The following is a 13,023-nucleotide window of genomic DNA, read 5'->3' as shown; positions in this document are numbered from 1 at the left end:
TTACCTCCCTCTTCTCCGTCCCTCCTTTCCCTAACCTCTGGCAACCACTAGTCTGTCTTTTTGTAAAAGTGTCATCTCAAAATTTGGCAGACCACTGCAATAAAGTAAATATTGAAATAAAGTGAATCACACAAATTTCTTGGTTTCCCAGCGCATATAAAACTTATGTTTATACTACACTGTAGTCCAGTAAGTGTGCAATGGCCTTATGTCTAAGGAAATGTACATACCTCAATTAAAAAGTAATTTATTACTAAACAATGTTAACCATCATTTGAACCTATTGGAACAATGGTGCTGATTGATTTGCTCGATGCGGGTTGCCACAAACCTTCAATTTGTGAAAAATGCAACACCTGTGAAGCACAATAAGGCTAAGTGCAGTAAAATGAGCTATGCCTGTGTGTGTGTGTGTGTGTAGACTCATACAGTATATAATTTTTAAGGATTGACTTTTTGTTCAGCCAGTTCCCTGGAGATTCATCCAAGTTGTTCTATATATATATCAATAGTTTATTTTAAAATAATTGCTAACTATTGTGGTCAATAAATGCACCACAATTTGTTAAATCATCTACCTTTCAAAGGGCATGTGGACTGATTCCAGGTTTGAGTTGTAACAAATAAAGCTTCTATGAACATTCATCTGTAGCTTTTTGTGTGAACATAAGATAAATACACAGGAGGACAATTGCTGGTTTATGCGATATTTCGTGTTTAGTTTTTTAAGAAACTGCCAAACTGTTTCCCAGAGTAGCTGTACCATTTTACGTTCCCACCAGAAATGTGTGAATGATCCAGTCTCTCTAAATACTCACCAGAATTTGGTATTGTCATTATTATTTTTTGTTTAAGCCATTCTGGTAAGTATGTAGTGATAGCTCATTTTGATTTTCCATAATTTTGATCAATTGTATTTTCATTTTAATTCCATTGATTTTTTAAAAAAATTCCCTTGAGACTACTTATTTGATTCATGGATTATTGAGAAGGAGGTTGTTTGATTTCTAAGTTTTTGGTGATTTTTCTGTTACCTTTCTGTTGTTGAATACTAGCTTAATTCCATTATGATCAGAGAACATATTTAATATGATCTCAATTCTTTTAAAGTTGGTACGGTTTATTTTATGATCTATGATATAGTCCCTTGTGAATGTCCCATGCACACTTAAAAAGAATGTCTACTCTGTTGTTATGGGTGGTGTGTTCTTATGAATCTCAATGAGATTTCATTGGCTGATGATATTGTACAATTCTTTTAGACGACATCGGGCGTGTTCAGGGTGGTATGGCCATAGAATATTGTACAATTCTTCTAAATCCTTGCTGACATCTTTTCCTACGTTTCTATCAATTTCTAACAAATGGGTATCGAAGTCCCCAACCCTATTGTGGATTTCTCTATTCTCCTTTCATTTCCCGAAGCTTTTGCTTCATGTACTTTGCAGCTTTCACATTTGGTGCGTAACATTTAAGATTGTTATGTCTTTTTGGTGAATTGACCCTTGTACCATTATATACTGTCTTGTTTTGTCCCTGGTCATTTTCTTTGTTCTTAAGTGTACTTAATCTAATAGTAACATAGCTACTCTGACTTTCTTTTGTTGAGTGTTTGCATGCTGTATTTTCTATCCTTTTACCTTTAACCTACTTACTATATTTGAAATAAGCGACTGTGCTGTCATTCATGGCTTATACCCATCTTTACTGTTGATTGATGTGCTTAAGCCATTTGGATTTAAGGTAATTATTGATATTTCAGAATATGTTGTTTTATTATTTGTGTTGCTTGTTCCCTCTGTTTTTATTTCTCAGTTTTCCCTTTCCTGTCTTTCTCTGGGTTACTTGAGCATTTGTTTAAGTATTCTATTTTGATTTACCTATGGCGTTATCTTTTCATATAGAGTCTTAGTATATTGAAGTTTTTTTTAAGTGGTTGTTCTAGGGGTTACATTAAATATATATGGCTTATTGTAGTTTATTTTTATCAATATTTTTTCACTTCCAGTGAGGTGTGGACACATCACCATTGTTTAGGTCACTTCACCCTCCTCCTTTATGACATAGCAATTGTCTTAAAATAGTACTTCTACATACATTGAGAACTCCATCAGACATTGTTATTTTTACTTTTAACTGCTAAACACAATTTTTAAAAATTGCAAGGAAAAAGTAATATATTGGACCTATCCAATATATTGGATATGTATATACATTTACCTATTAAACTGTTCTTTCTTTATTTCTAATGTCCTTAGTTTCCTTATGGATTATTTTCTTTTTCTATGAAGAATTCCTTTAGCTGTTTTTTTTATTCTGCTGGTGATAAATTCTCTTCACTTTAAAAAAAATCTTCAAATGTATAATTCTTCTTACTCCTGAAGTATATTTTCACCGGATATGGAATTTGGGGTCAACAACCTTTTCTTCAGCACTTAAAAAATGTCGTAACACTTTCTGTGGACACCGTGATTTCTAATGAGTAATCAGCTATTATGTATTTGAATCGTTCCTCTGTAAATAATATATTTTTTTCTAACTGCTTTCAAAACTTTCCTTTTAACTTTTCTGAAGTTTGAGTAGGATATATTTAGACATGGATTTCTTTGGGCTTATTATGTTTGCGGTTCACTCAGCGTCTTGAATTGTAGGCTTATATCTTTAATCAAATTTGGGAAGTTCTTAGCTATTATTTCTTCAAATACGCATTCTTTTTTTCTTTGTGTCTGGGACTTTGATGACATGAATGTTAGATCTCTTGTAACTATCCCGTAAGTCTCAAGGGCTCAATTTATTCAAAACAAGTTACTTTCTTTAGTTTTTTAATCGAATAAATTCTGTTACCCTCTCTTAAAGTTCCCCGATTCTTTCCTTGTCCTCTCCATTCTGCTATTGGACCCCTCCAGTGAGTTTTTCTTTAGTTTCTTGTATTCTTCAGTTCTAGAATTTCCATTTAGTTCTTCTTTACATCTTCCATTTCTTTGCTGATATTTTCTATTTTTAAATCTGTTTCAAATTGTTCACAATTGCATTTAAAGCGTATTTTGACAGCTCCTTGAAAAACCTGATTAAGCAATTCCAGTATCTGTCATCTAACTATTATCAACTGTTGATTGTCTTTTCTCATTTGAATCTAGATTTTCCCAGTTCTTAGTATGAAAAATCACTTTGTACTGTATTCGGGACACTTGAAGTATTGTGTTATGAGACCCTGCTCCCTAGCAAATCTTCTTCATTAATCTACTTAGGTTCAGAATACATACCCTAATACACTTTTTGTGTGCTGTGGATCCAACACCAGTGAGTTCATCAAGTCGGCTCTGTTATCCTGATCCACTTTGCTCCTGTGTTACCCAGACGACAGCACTGCATCACACAGTCTCTCAGAACTGCCTAGGCAGGTGTAGGGGTGCTACCTCTTTATTGTTTGGCAGACTTTGGAAGACAAGTTTTCACCCTCTGACTTACATGGGGCAGGTCACCTCCCAGTAATTGAAAGAGGGCATTACAAGTAAAAGTTCTACATACAGACTTTGTGGGCCAGGGGCACTTCCAAGTTACTGCTGGAGCAAAGTCAAAGTCAGAGTTGTGCCCAAAAATTCTGCAGGGAAGAGCATTGCCCATTGATACAAGGGGCACGGGAAGTCAGAGTTCTGCCCACAGGGGACACTCTCCTCATCATTATAGAGGGAAAATGTGGAAAGCAGAGCTCACTGCAGTACCCACTGTAGTGAGAAAGGGGTGTGGCATTTTTTACCTAGTGTTCACCTGAAGAACAGGGGAGTGTAGTTAAAGAGTTTCAATTCTGCCCTGGCCAGGTGGCTCAGTTGCTTACAGTGTCATTCCGTACATGGAAGGGTCATCGGTTCGATTCCCAGTCAGGACAGGTACATAGGTTGTGGGTTTGATCCCCAGTTGAGCTGTGTATGGGAGGCACCCTCTCAATGTTTCTCTTTCACATTGATGTCTCTCTCTCTTTTTCTTTCTCAGTCTCTCTCCCTTCCTCTCTCTCTAAAATCAATAAAAACATATCCTTGGGTGAGGATTTAAAAGAGAAAAAGAGTTTCTGTTGGCCAATATTTTCCTCATCTACTGCCTAGTAAAAGCAGACTTTTCTTGGGGCTGTTTTTTTTGTCTGACTGTTGGTCAGACAAAACTGTTGGTGTTTCTGGGTTGCAAGCTCCTCTAGAATCCAGGCTGAGTTATTTTGGGGGCAAGAAAACACTCAGGGAACACATGGCCAGGTCTTTCCTCAAGTCCTGAGTCCCTAGACATTGCATCTTATTTCTCCCTCCTTAGAGTCTTCTGTGTTATAGGGATGTATGTAGGGATGTATAACTGTTCACACAGTTATAAGGATGATCAAGGGAGTTAGTGAGCACCTCAGCTAACTCCCTCAGCATAAAAGAGACCCAGTCAGAAATGAAGGATAGATGAATTGAAATAAGGAACAATTTACAGGAAAACAACAGTAGAGTGGATGAAGCCAAGAATCAAATCAATAATTTGGAACATAAGGAAGCAAAACAAAACAAAACAAAACAAAAAAACAACTAATCAGAACAACAAAAAGAAAAAAGAATTGGAGACAGTATAAGCAGCCTATTAGACAACTCCGAGAGGTCCAACATTCACCATAGGGGTGCCAGAAGGAGAAGAGAAAGAGCAAGAAATTAGAAATTTATCTAAAACAATAATGAAAGAAAACATCCCTAAGTTGGTGAAGGAAATCGACATGCAAGTCCAGGAAGCACAGAGAATCCCAATTATGATGGATGCAAAGAGTCCCAGTACAAGACACATTATAATTAAAAAGCCAAAGGTAAAGATAAACAGAGAATCTTAAAAGCAGCAAGATAAAAGAAGTTAGTTACCAGAGGGTTGCCAGAAGGGAGAGGGATGTGGAGGAATGGGTGAAGAGGTGAGGAGATTAAGAAGTATAAACAGGTAGTTACAGAATAGCCATGGGGCCATAAAGTACAGCAAAGGAAACGGAGTAGCCAAAGAACTTATACCCATGACCCATGGACATGAACAAGGGTTGGGGGATTGCCTGAGGGAGTGGGGTGTACTGGGTGGAGGGAGCAAAGAGGAAAAAATCAGGACAACTGTGATAGCATAATCAATAAAATATAATTAAAAAATAAAAAATACAAGCATTTAGCTTCTACAAAAGAAAAGAACCACAGCATAAAGAATGTTTATTTCTGTAAAAGTCATAAAATATAAAAATAAAATCATTTAAAACTCATTTAACAAATCATACTTATTGAGAATAAGAAAATCATATACCAAGCCATACTAATTTCAGCAAAAATATATGTGTCAATTAATAGAGCATTTGAATATTTAAAACTGGGGTATTTTTTATTTTTCATGTATAAAGAAATACCACAGAGACAAACTGAGCTGTTGGATTGAGCTGCTTGTGAAAAATCAGACAGCTATTGATTTGGGAATCGTTATTATGGTTGACTCCATGGCAACAGTTAAGATGAAAGGTGAGTGAGAGGGAGAAAGAGAAAGAATTCAGGTGAGAATGCCAAGGGAAGTCCAGAGAAAAGAGAAAGAAGGAGGGTCAGCAGGGGACTTTTAAAAAGATTTGTCAGAGGTTTCCAAGGGAGACTGGATTATCACTGAGTTATCTGTAACTATTGAGATAGAAAAAAGAGTACCATTTTGAAAAGCAGCCATTGGTTGATGTAAATTGTCTTTACTCATCCATCATAATAATTATTATTACCTTTTTATCACTGATATTAACATAATTTACAAAAGTAAATTATGACAGTTTTGGACATGTAAGGATTTTAATTAAAGTGGAAATACACCCTATTGCATTAAATCGCTCAAACAAATTATTTAGCTGATGATTGTAAGTGTAAGATGGATACAAATCTTGTAGCTTAATAAAAAAAATTATTGACAGGTTTTCAATATTTACAAGAATGTTTTATTTATTTATTTCAGCAGTTTAATCTTTCACTATACAGTTGAGAACATGAATTTAGAGGTTGCCTGTTAAATCTTTGTGAGTAAATTAAGAGCCGACTCATAGCCTATATCCAAAAATTAAGTTTAATTACCTTCAAAATTATGAACTATGTCATTTGAACATAAATGCATTTATATAATTTTAAAGTAATTACAATAACATTAGTGGTGAATAGCAAAACATTACTAGAGATGCTGTTAAGCCTAGATTAATAAATGAATTAAAACTATAATTAGCAGCTTGTGAGCAAATGGTGCTTAAAAACAACAAATACAAATCTGCTTGAAAACAATGCCTAAAATATCTCGCATATTTTGTAATTATTAATTAGCAAACTACTCTTTTACAGATGGAATCAACGAAAGCTTCAATGCAGCTAATAAAATTATCATATTTTTGAAATTAGCTTGGCCTGAATTATATTCTGTTCTAAAGCTAAAAGCTTCATTTACATTTTAAAATTTAAATGCTTTTCATTTTCTTTATCTGAAACCTTTCCTCAAGCCTAACAATTTTGTTAATAGTCAACTTTTCTCTCCGTGAGTCACATCAATAGTAAATTGAATGAAATCAGAATTCCTTTCAGCTTTTTGAGGATCCATTTAAATTACTGGTGTAGGAGTTCTGTGCACCAGCTTTGAAGATGCTTTATGTTATCAATTTTGACTTATAATGATCTCAGTTTATACAAACTAGGGAAAGATGAGCAGTTTTATGTGCATTGTCAATGAGAAGTTACTTTGCTGCATATTAAATTCTAAATTCAATCCTATAAAAAACATTTAACAAGATCTTTATTACACTTGATGGCTGGATGCGTGTTACCTTTAGGAATACTACTATATTCCATGATTTCTGTAACAGAAGAAAATTAAATGACACCTTAGAAGAATAAAAGAAAGATTAATACTTATATGTCAGTGACCTCTCAATAAAACTGGGAAAAAATGATTAATACTAGGGGGGTATATTTGAAAATGCAGTACTTCATTCTTTTCTATTCCATTTCAAATATGATTTCATACCTGCTATTCCTACACACAGAATCATTATTATTGTAGCCATATTTTATCTGGGCATACGCAAGTGATAGCAAGATACAACTGTAGGGGTACAGGGAGGGTACCATTTACAGTTAGTACAGTGTGACTGGTGACCCCTGGAGTCCTTTTCCTCTGTGCTTGGTCCCGTGCAAACTACCATGATGTCAAAGAGCAATATGACTCTAACAGTCTAGTTAAGGAAAACAAATAGGTGAAAACAAAATGTTTATGGAATCATAAAAGCATCAAAGAAACATGCTCAAAATTCTATGGGAGTGCAAAGGAAAGATTTGCAAGCCTAAGGAGTCATGGAAGACCTCCCAGACCCATGGCCTTGTCTGCTTTCCAAGAAGTGTCAACTGAGGCAAGTCTTCGCAATTAGAATAGTGCAGTTTAATTATAATAATGAGCTGCTGTTTGTTGAACTCTTATTATGTACCAGGTCCTATGCCAAGTAATTAATGTGTCCTGCTTTTTATAAAATTCACACAACAATCTCATATGATAGGTATTTTTATCATCCCCATTTTGCTGATAAGGACTTTTGAAGTCTGGAGCGCTGAAATAGCCAGTCAGGGCCCCACAGCTCTTCCAAGGGCTGGGATGGCATTCTGGGGAGCTGGATCTAACAGGTGAAATCATGTAGCAGGGGCCTCTTTTAACTTGTCAGAGTGTGAAGAGTGACTGATCTCTGGATGGGAATTGGGTACATTCTGTCTAGGTTCAGGACTGGGGATTACTAAAGGGTGTTTTTAGGAAACTAAGGAAAATAAAAAGTAAAAATCCAGCCCTGTGGATAGCATCCTAGAGCAGTGGCTTTTGGGCAACAGGAGAGCTTCCTGCTACCCTCCACATGTCTGGATTCAAATCCTGCCTCTACCAATGCAGCTTGTGCGACCTTGAGAAAGTTATTTAACCTCTCAGCCCTTACTCCTTGTCATGAAAAATACATGAATTATTCTTTGTTAAAACTCAATAGAAGCACTTGATAATGTTAAAGTTCTTACTATTGACCTCAGGGAGTGGGTTGGGGATAAGGGTCACAAATCCTCAAAAATACCGTGCAAAATTGTGTGTGTGGAGGAGTGCATGGAACTATTGAGAGGATGGGAACATACAGCTACATATAAGTGTGCAAAAATATCACATTATTTAATAAGCTTGAAATCAAATTAAACTTGACCTTAAGCCCCATCCTCTTTGGTCATTATTTGATACTCTCCCAGCCCCATCCTTGGGCAGGACAAAGATTCCTGAACTTTCCAAGAGGCCTCCCATGAATGGATTGGCAGGTTATGCTCTGCACAATCTCAGGGACACCATTCACATCTCAAGAGGCTTGACCACATTCTTGGAACAGGAGAGAGGAAAAAATAAAGCATGAAACAACTCACCAATTAACATCTCAATAAATTATCCAGCCACATGCTTTTTTTTTTTTTTTTTTTTTTTGAGGGAAGAAGAGCGTCCATACCTTTCATTAGATTCTCAAAGCGAAGAGGGAGGCTGATTTGATCCAGCAAAAGAGATGGGTGTCAAACCTCTGTGCCCCACAAAGCAGGAAAACATCACATTTGCATTGATTATAGACCCTTTTCATGGTGCTGACACATCTATGAGCTTGGAGTGGCCTCATTACTTTCTTTATTAGATTGTGGCCGGGTGGGGCCCCCCATTCAACCTAAATGCAGATGGGGTCATTGTGACTGAACCGCAGTATACACAATAGGTAATAAATTCCGGGAAGTGAAACCTGTCATCAGACCACTCTTTCACACAACAAAAAGACGAAATGGGGTATAACATTGGGACTTGAAGTAAAGAAGCCTCCAATACAAAGAGGCAGAATTGTATTCACTGTGTTGTAAAGCATTTGGGGGCCTCTGCTACGGCCTGAAGAGTCAGGGCTGGTATTGATTCAGTAAAAAGTATATAACACTATGGACACAAGACCATGTATGTAATGAAAGGAGCCTGTGGATACACAATGGTTTTGCAAATAAATGTGGACACCTGAATGGTAGCATCATTATCAGCCCCATCCTCAAGTACAGGGAGAGAGAAAGTGCTTTCAGAGGATTAATAGGAAAAAACATTCAGGTTAATGAAGAAACCCTGCACTAAGTCATGTCTGTCATTTTAAGTGCTCGTTGCAAGGATTATTTGTGTCGGCATTTAATTTTTATGAAATTCAATTGATCAGACCTCGATCCATGATTAATCACTTGAGGATGACTAGACGTAAGTGGGTACTAATGAGCAGTAAGCCCATGTCAAAGTCCCATTTTTAGCATTGTTTTTGCACTAAGCAGTGCCCACTTTCTATATGTCATTGCCTTCGGATGAATCTGGAAGTTCCTATTTCATGACAGTTCAATTTAATCTTTTGTCACTTTCATAGTAGAGTTCTTTAATAATTAAAAAAATCAATGTTCTCAGAGTTTTTGACGTCTCATAGAACTGTACTTTCCGTTTCTCTGTCATCACACAAAAAAATCATCCATCCGTACAGATAGCTGAAGATGCCCCTTCTGTGCAGTGTGTGGGCCGTGTGACATAATGCAGAGCATCTGAAATTTGAGTTGGAGAGTTTGAAATTCTATAACCCATTTCTTTGTTCAGTGGGAATATAGCACCACCTTACAGTGCCACAGGTAATATAAGTGAAATGGCTAGCACAGTGTCAGGCTAGAAATGGTTCTGAATACATAGTTCTTCTTAGTTCCAAGTAAAAGTACTAAACAACTTATATGGAGACTATTTTATCTTGTGAGCTCTGGAACGATGAAATTTTTGAGCTGGAAAGGCCCTCAGTATAAACTTTTAGTTTACAGGTGAAGAAACTGAAGACCTAAGGATGTGAAAAGACTTGTTCAAGGTCAAATATTTGGTTTTTTCATTAAATGACTATTTGTTGAATGAAAAAATGGTAGCTTTATATCTCACCGGAAACCAATTTCTGATATATCAAATAATAATCTACATCCTAGGATAATAATTTTCAACCTTTCTCTTCTTACAGCACACACAAACTAATTACTAAAATTGTGTGGCACACCAAAAAATATATTTTTACCTGTCTGACAAAAAACTAGGAATAATTTTGATCCATTCTCAATGCACAGCTATTGTTGTGCTGGCTGTTGCCGTTTTTATTTGACAATCTGAGAGAAAGGAGTCAGATAGCTGAAGATGTAGTCAGATATGTAGTCAGATATTACATGTTTTAAAAATCCTTGCAGCACAGTGCTTGAAAATCATTGTCCTAGAAGCATGGTCTATTGCTGCAGGTGACAATGTTAAATGTAAAATGTGAAAAAGAATGAGAAATTTGAATTCCTCTTCTTAAATATATTTTCATTGAGAAATATGTATTAATTGCACTTCATGTTTAACCAATTTAATTTGTTTATTTAGTTAAAAAGTGACATTGATCTATTGTTCTGATCAATTATGTATACTTTTATAATTATTATCTATTACTTATTAAAGAAAAGGACTGAGTCATATGTGGCATATTATGAGGAAACAGTAAGTCATTTTATTGTGGTTCACTGTCTATTTAAAAAAATGGAATTGTTGAAAATAAATTGATTAGTATGTTGCATGGTTCATTTGATATATCTCTGATGTTCCAAACTCAGTAAATTTTATTTTCCACTATATCAGCTTTATGAGATTCATATAAAAATATTAAAATGGTAGATTTCCATATAAAAGAAGAAGTCATGATATGTGAATTTTAAAATAGTGGTTTCCTAGAAATTGCACTGTGGCTGCCCTGTCTTCCTGGGGTTATTCGACAACACTACAGCCTCTGTGATTACCACACTAGCCTCCCTTACAGAGCCCACAGGCACCCATGTTGGTCACCATAGCAACAGATCCTGATTTAGAGTAGCCCCATCCTAATACTGTGCACAGAGCCTCTTCTTGGAAAAAGTTATTTTTTAAATTTTAAATACATTCTCCCAAATTACAGGTATACAATTTCTGAGTATTTGTTCTAGTTTCTTATAAGCGTAATCGGACCACTAAATGTCTGAACACATAGAATTTCTTGACTAGCAACAGAAAGATAATTTAAATACTGATTGTGTTTTGATTCTGGGCATCATTTTGAAAAGAAGAAGAAAATAACGTTTCAGAATAAAAAACATCTGAAGAAACAGCTATGGGAGGAAATCACCTCTCATCTTTATGCTGTAGCAAGAGCTCTTTTATATTTATCTTTTAAGATTGTTCAGATGTATAGATCTAAGCAAATAAAATACTATTTTCCCATTAAAGTCTTTTTTAAAAATGAACAAAACACGTGTGGCAAGGGCGACGTTCACCAACTTGCACAATAACATTCTCTTTTTATCTGTGATGCAGACAGTACACAGACTTGCTCAAGATTCCGCCGCACCTCCAGGAGGCCGAGAAAACCTTCGGAGGTGGCAGTGGCAGCTACTTTCTCATTTCCTGTTTGTGGTTTGGACAGGCTTTGCAGCTGCCGTGACTGAATATAATCAGGAAGGCCGACAATGCTCCCAGTTACATAATAGGACTTGCCAGCACACTGCCCCATCCATTAACTCATTTGAAACTAAAGGTAGGGTTTTCTCCCACTCCCCGCCTCCATTAGGAAAGATATTTGCATGTTTTATTTAAAATTCCCTTCTAATCTATCACCAAACAAGAGAAAGAAATGCATACAATAACTCATAGTGTAGTACCCTGGTTACAAAGTAAGCCCAACTTTTTATTTGTTTTCTTCTAGAGCTTTAAATTCAGCTCCGACTTTTTGCTATATTTCCATTTTCAGCCATCCTCGATCCTAGACTGATACCAGGTGTTCCAATGCTCTTTGAAAGGTCTCCTTCTCCCTTTCCCCTTGGTTCCATTCCTACAGTGTTTTCTAAAGTGTGTACCCTTCCTGATGCCCATCAGGCCTGCAGTGCAGGGAGAGCAGGAATTCTTAACCCCATCCTACAGAAAAACAGATGTGTGGCCCCACAGCAAACAGGGCTGGCATCTGAGTGAGGTTCGATCCCCGGAACTCAGCTCTGGGGGCCCCTGTGATTTTCCCAAGTCTTTCCAGTGGGCTCCCTCATTTGCAAAACAATGTGGATTCTTGTTCCTGCCTTTCTAACTAATGGGAAGAGGAGGAAGGTGGGGGTGGCAGTGTCAAGGACCTTTGATACTGCTGTGCAGGGTAACTGTTTTTCCAGGACCCAGTATATTTAAAACTGAAGAAACGCCAACGTAAGGTTATACTGTAGTTAATATGTGGACACTTAGCAACATTTGTTTAGAGGAACGAAGGACCTTCCAATGCTGTCAGTGTCTCTCTGTGACTTGTATACATCTAAAATCATTTGGAAATAAAAACAAATGCCTATATTTTTGGCCATTACTGGATATGAAGTGCTGGCCCGAAGCCTTCTTGTATCAGTAGGAAAATGTCCCCACACAAACTTCAGTGGTCCAGAGAGTGGTGGTAGCAACAGAGGAATTGATGCAATTGGGGCAAAGGTGGAAGGTTAATAACAGCTAATACCTCTAGAGCATTTACTGTGTACCAGGGACAATTTAAATATTTTGTGTCTGCTCACGTAGTACACTGTCTTAGACAGGTGTAATTGTTATCCACATTTTTATACACGGAGAAGCTGAGGCAGAGAAAGGTAAATAACTCGGTCAAGTTTGCACAACTTGCAGTGGGATTGAGCAGGTGCTGATACCGGATACAATGCAGAAAGCACGGGGACGACAGGGGGAGTGTGTGCGTCCCTCAGACTCACAGCCCAGGGAGGGGCACGGATGCGTGCTGCTGGTGAGGACTTACGGTCTCAGTAATAAAAGCAGTCAGGGGCAACCTGTGCCGCTTTGATTCCCACCCCCGCCCATCCAGGGGTTATCCCCCAGGGCTGAAAGAACTGGACAAACAAGGTCGATACCTGCACTCACATTCTCTCCCCATAGGACATACGATGTGTT

General features: G+C 37.0%; 1 long non-coding RNA gene across 2 annotated transcripts in view; it reads left to right on the top strand.

Annotated features, from left to right (window-relative positions):
• Positions 1-13,023, top strand: part of LOC123478386 (uncharacterized) — a 41,544-nt gene that overhangs the window by 16,800 nt on the left and 11,721 nt on the right. Inside the window, exon 2 of one of the 2 annotated variants that reach the window (XR_008427194.1) lies at positions 11,525-11,635. The exons of the other annotated variant lie outside the window; for it this stretch is intronic. This is a non-coding gene — a long non-coding RNA (uncharacterized lncRNA). The remainder of the gene's footprint in view (positions 1-11,524; positions 11,636-13,023) is intronic. 2 annotated transcript variants of the gene reach the window in all.

This window comes from Desmodus rotundus, chromosome 6, assembly GCF_022682495.2.
Source record: "Desmodus rotundus isolate HL8 chromosome 6, HLdesRot8A.1, whole genome shotgun sequence".
Classification (NCBI taxonomy): Eukaryota; Metazoa; Chordata; class Mammalia; order Chiroptera; family Phyllostomidae; genus Desmodus; species Desmodus rotundus.
Note: the sequence above shows the minus strand (reverse complement) of the source record. Positions and strands in the feature narration are given on the sequence as shown.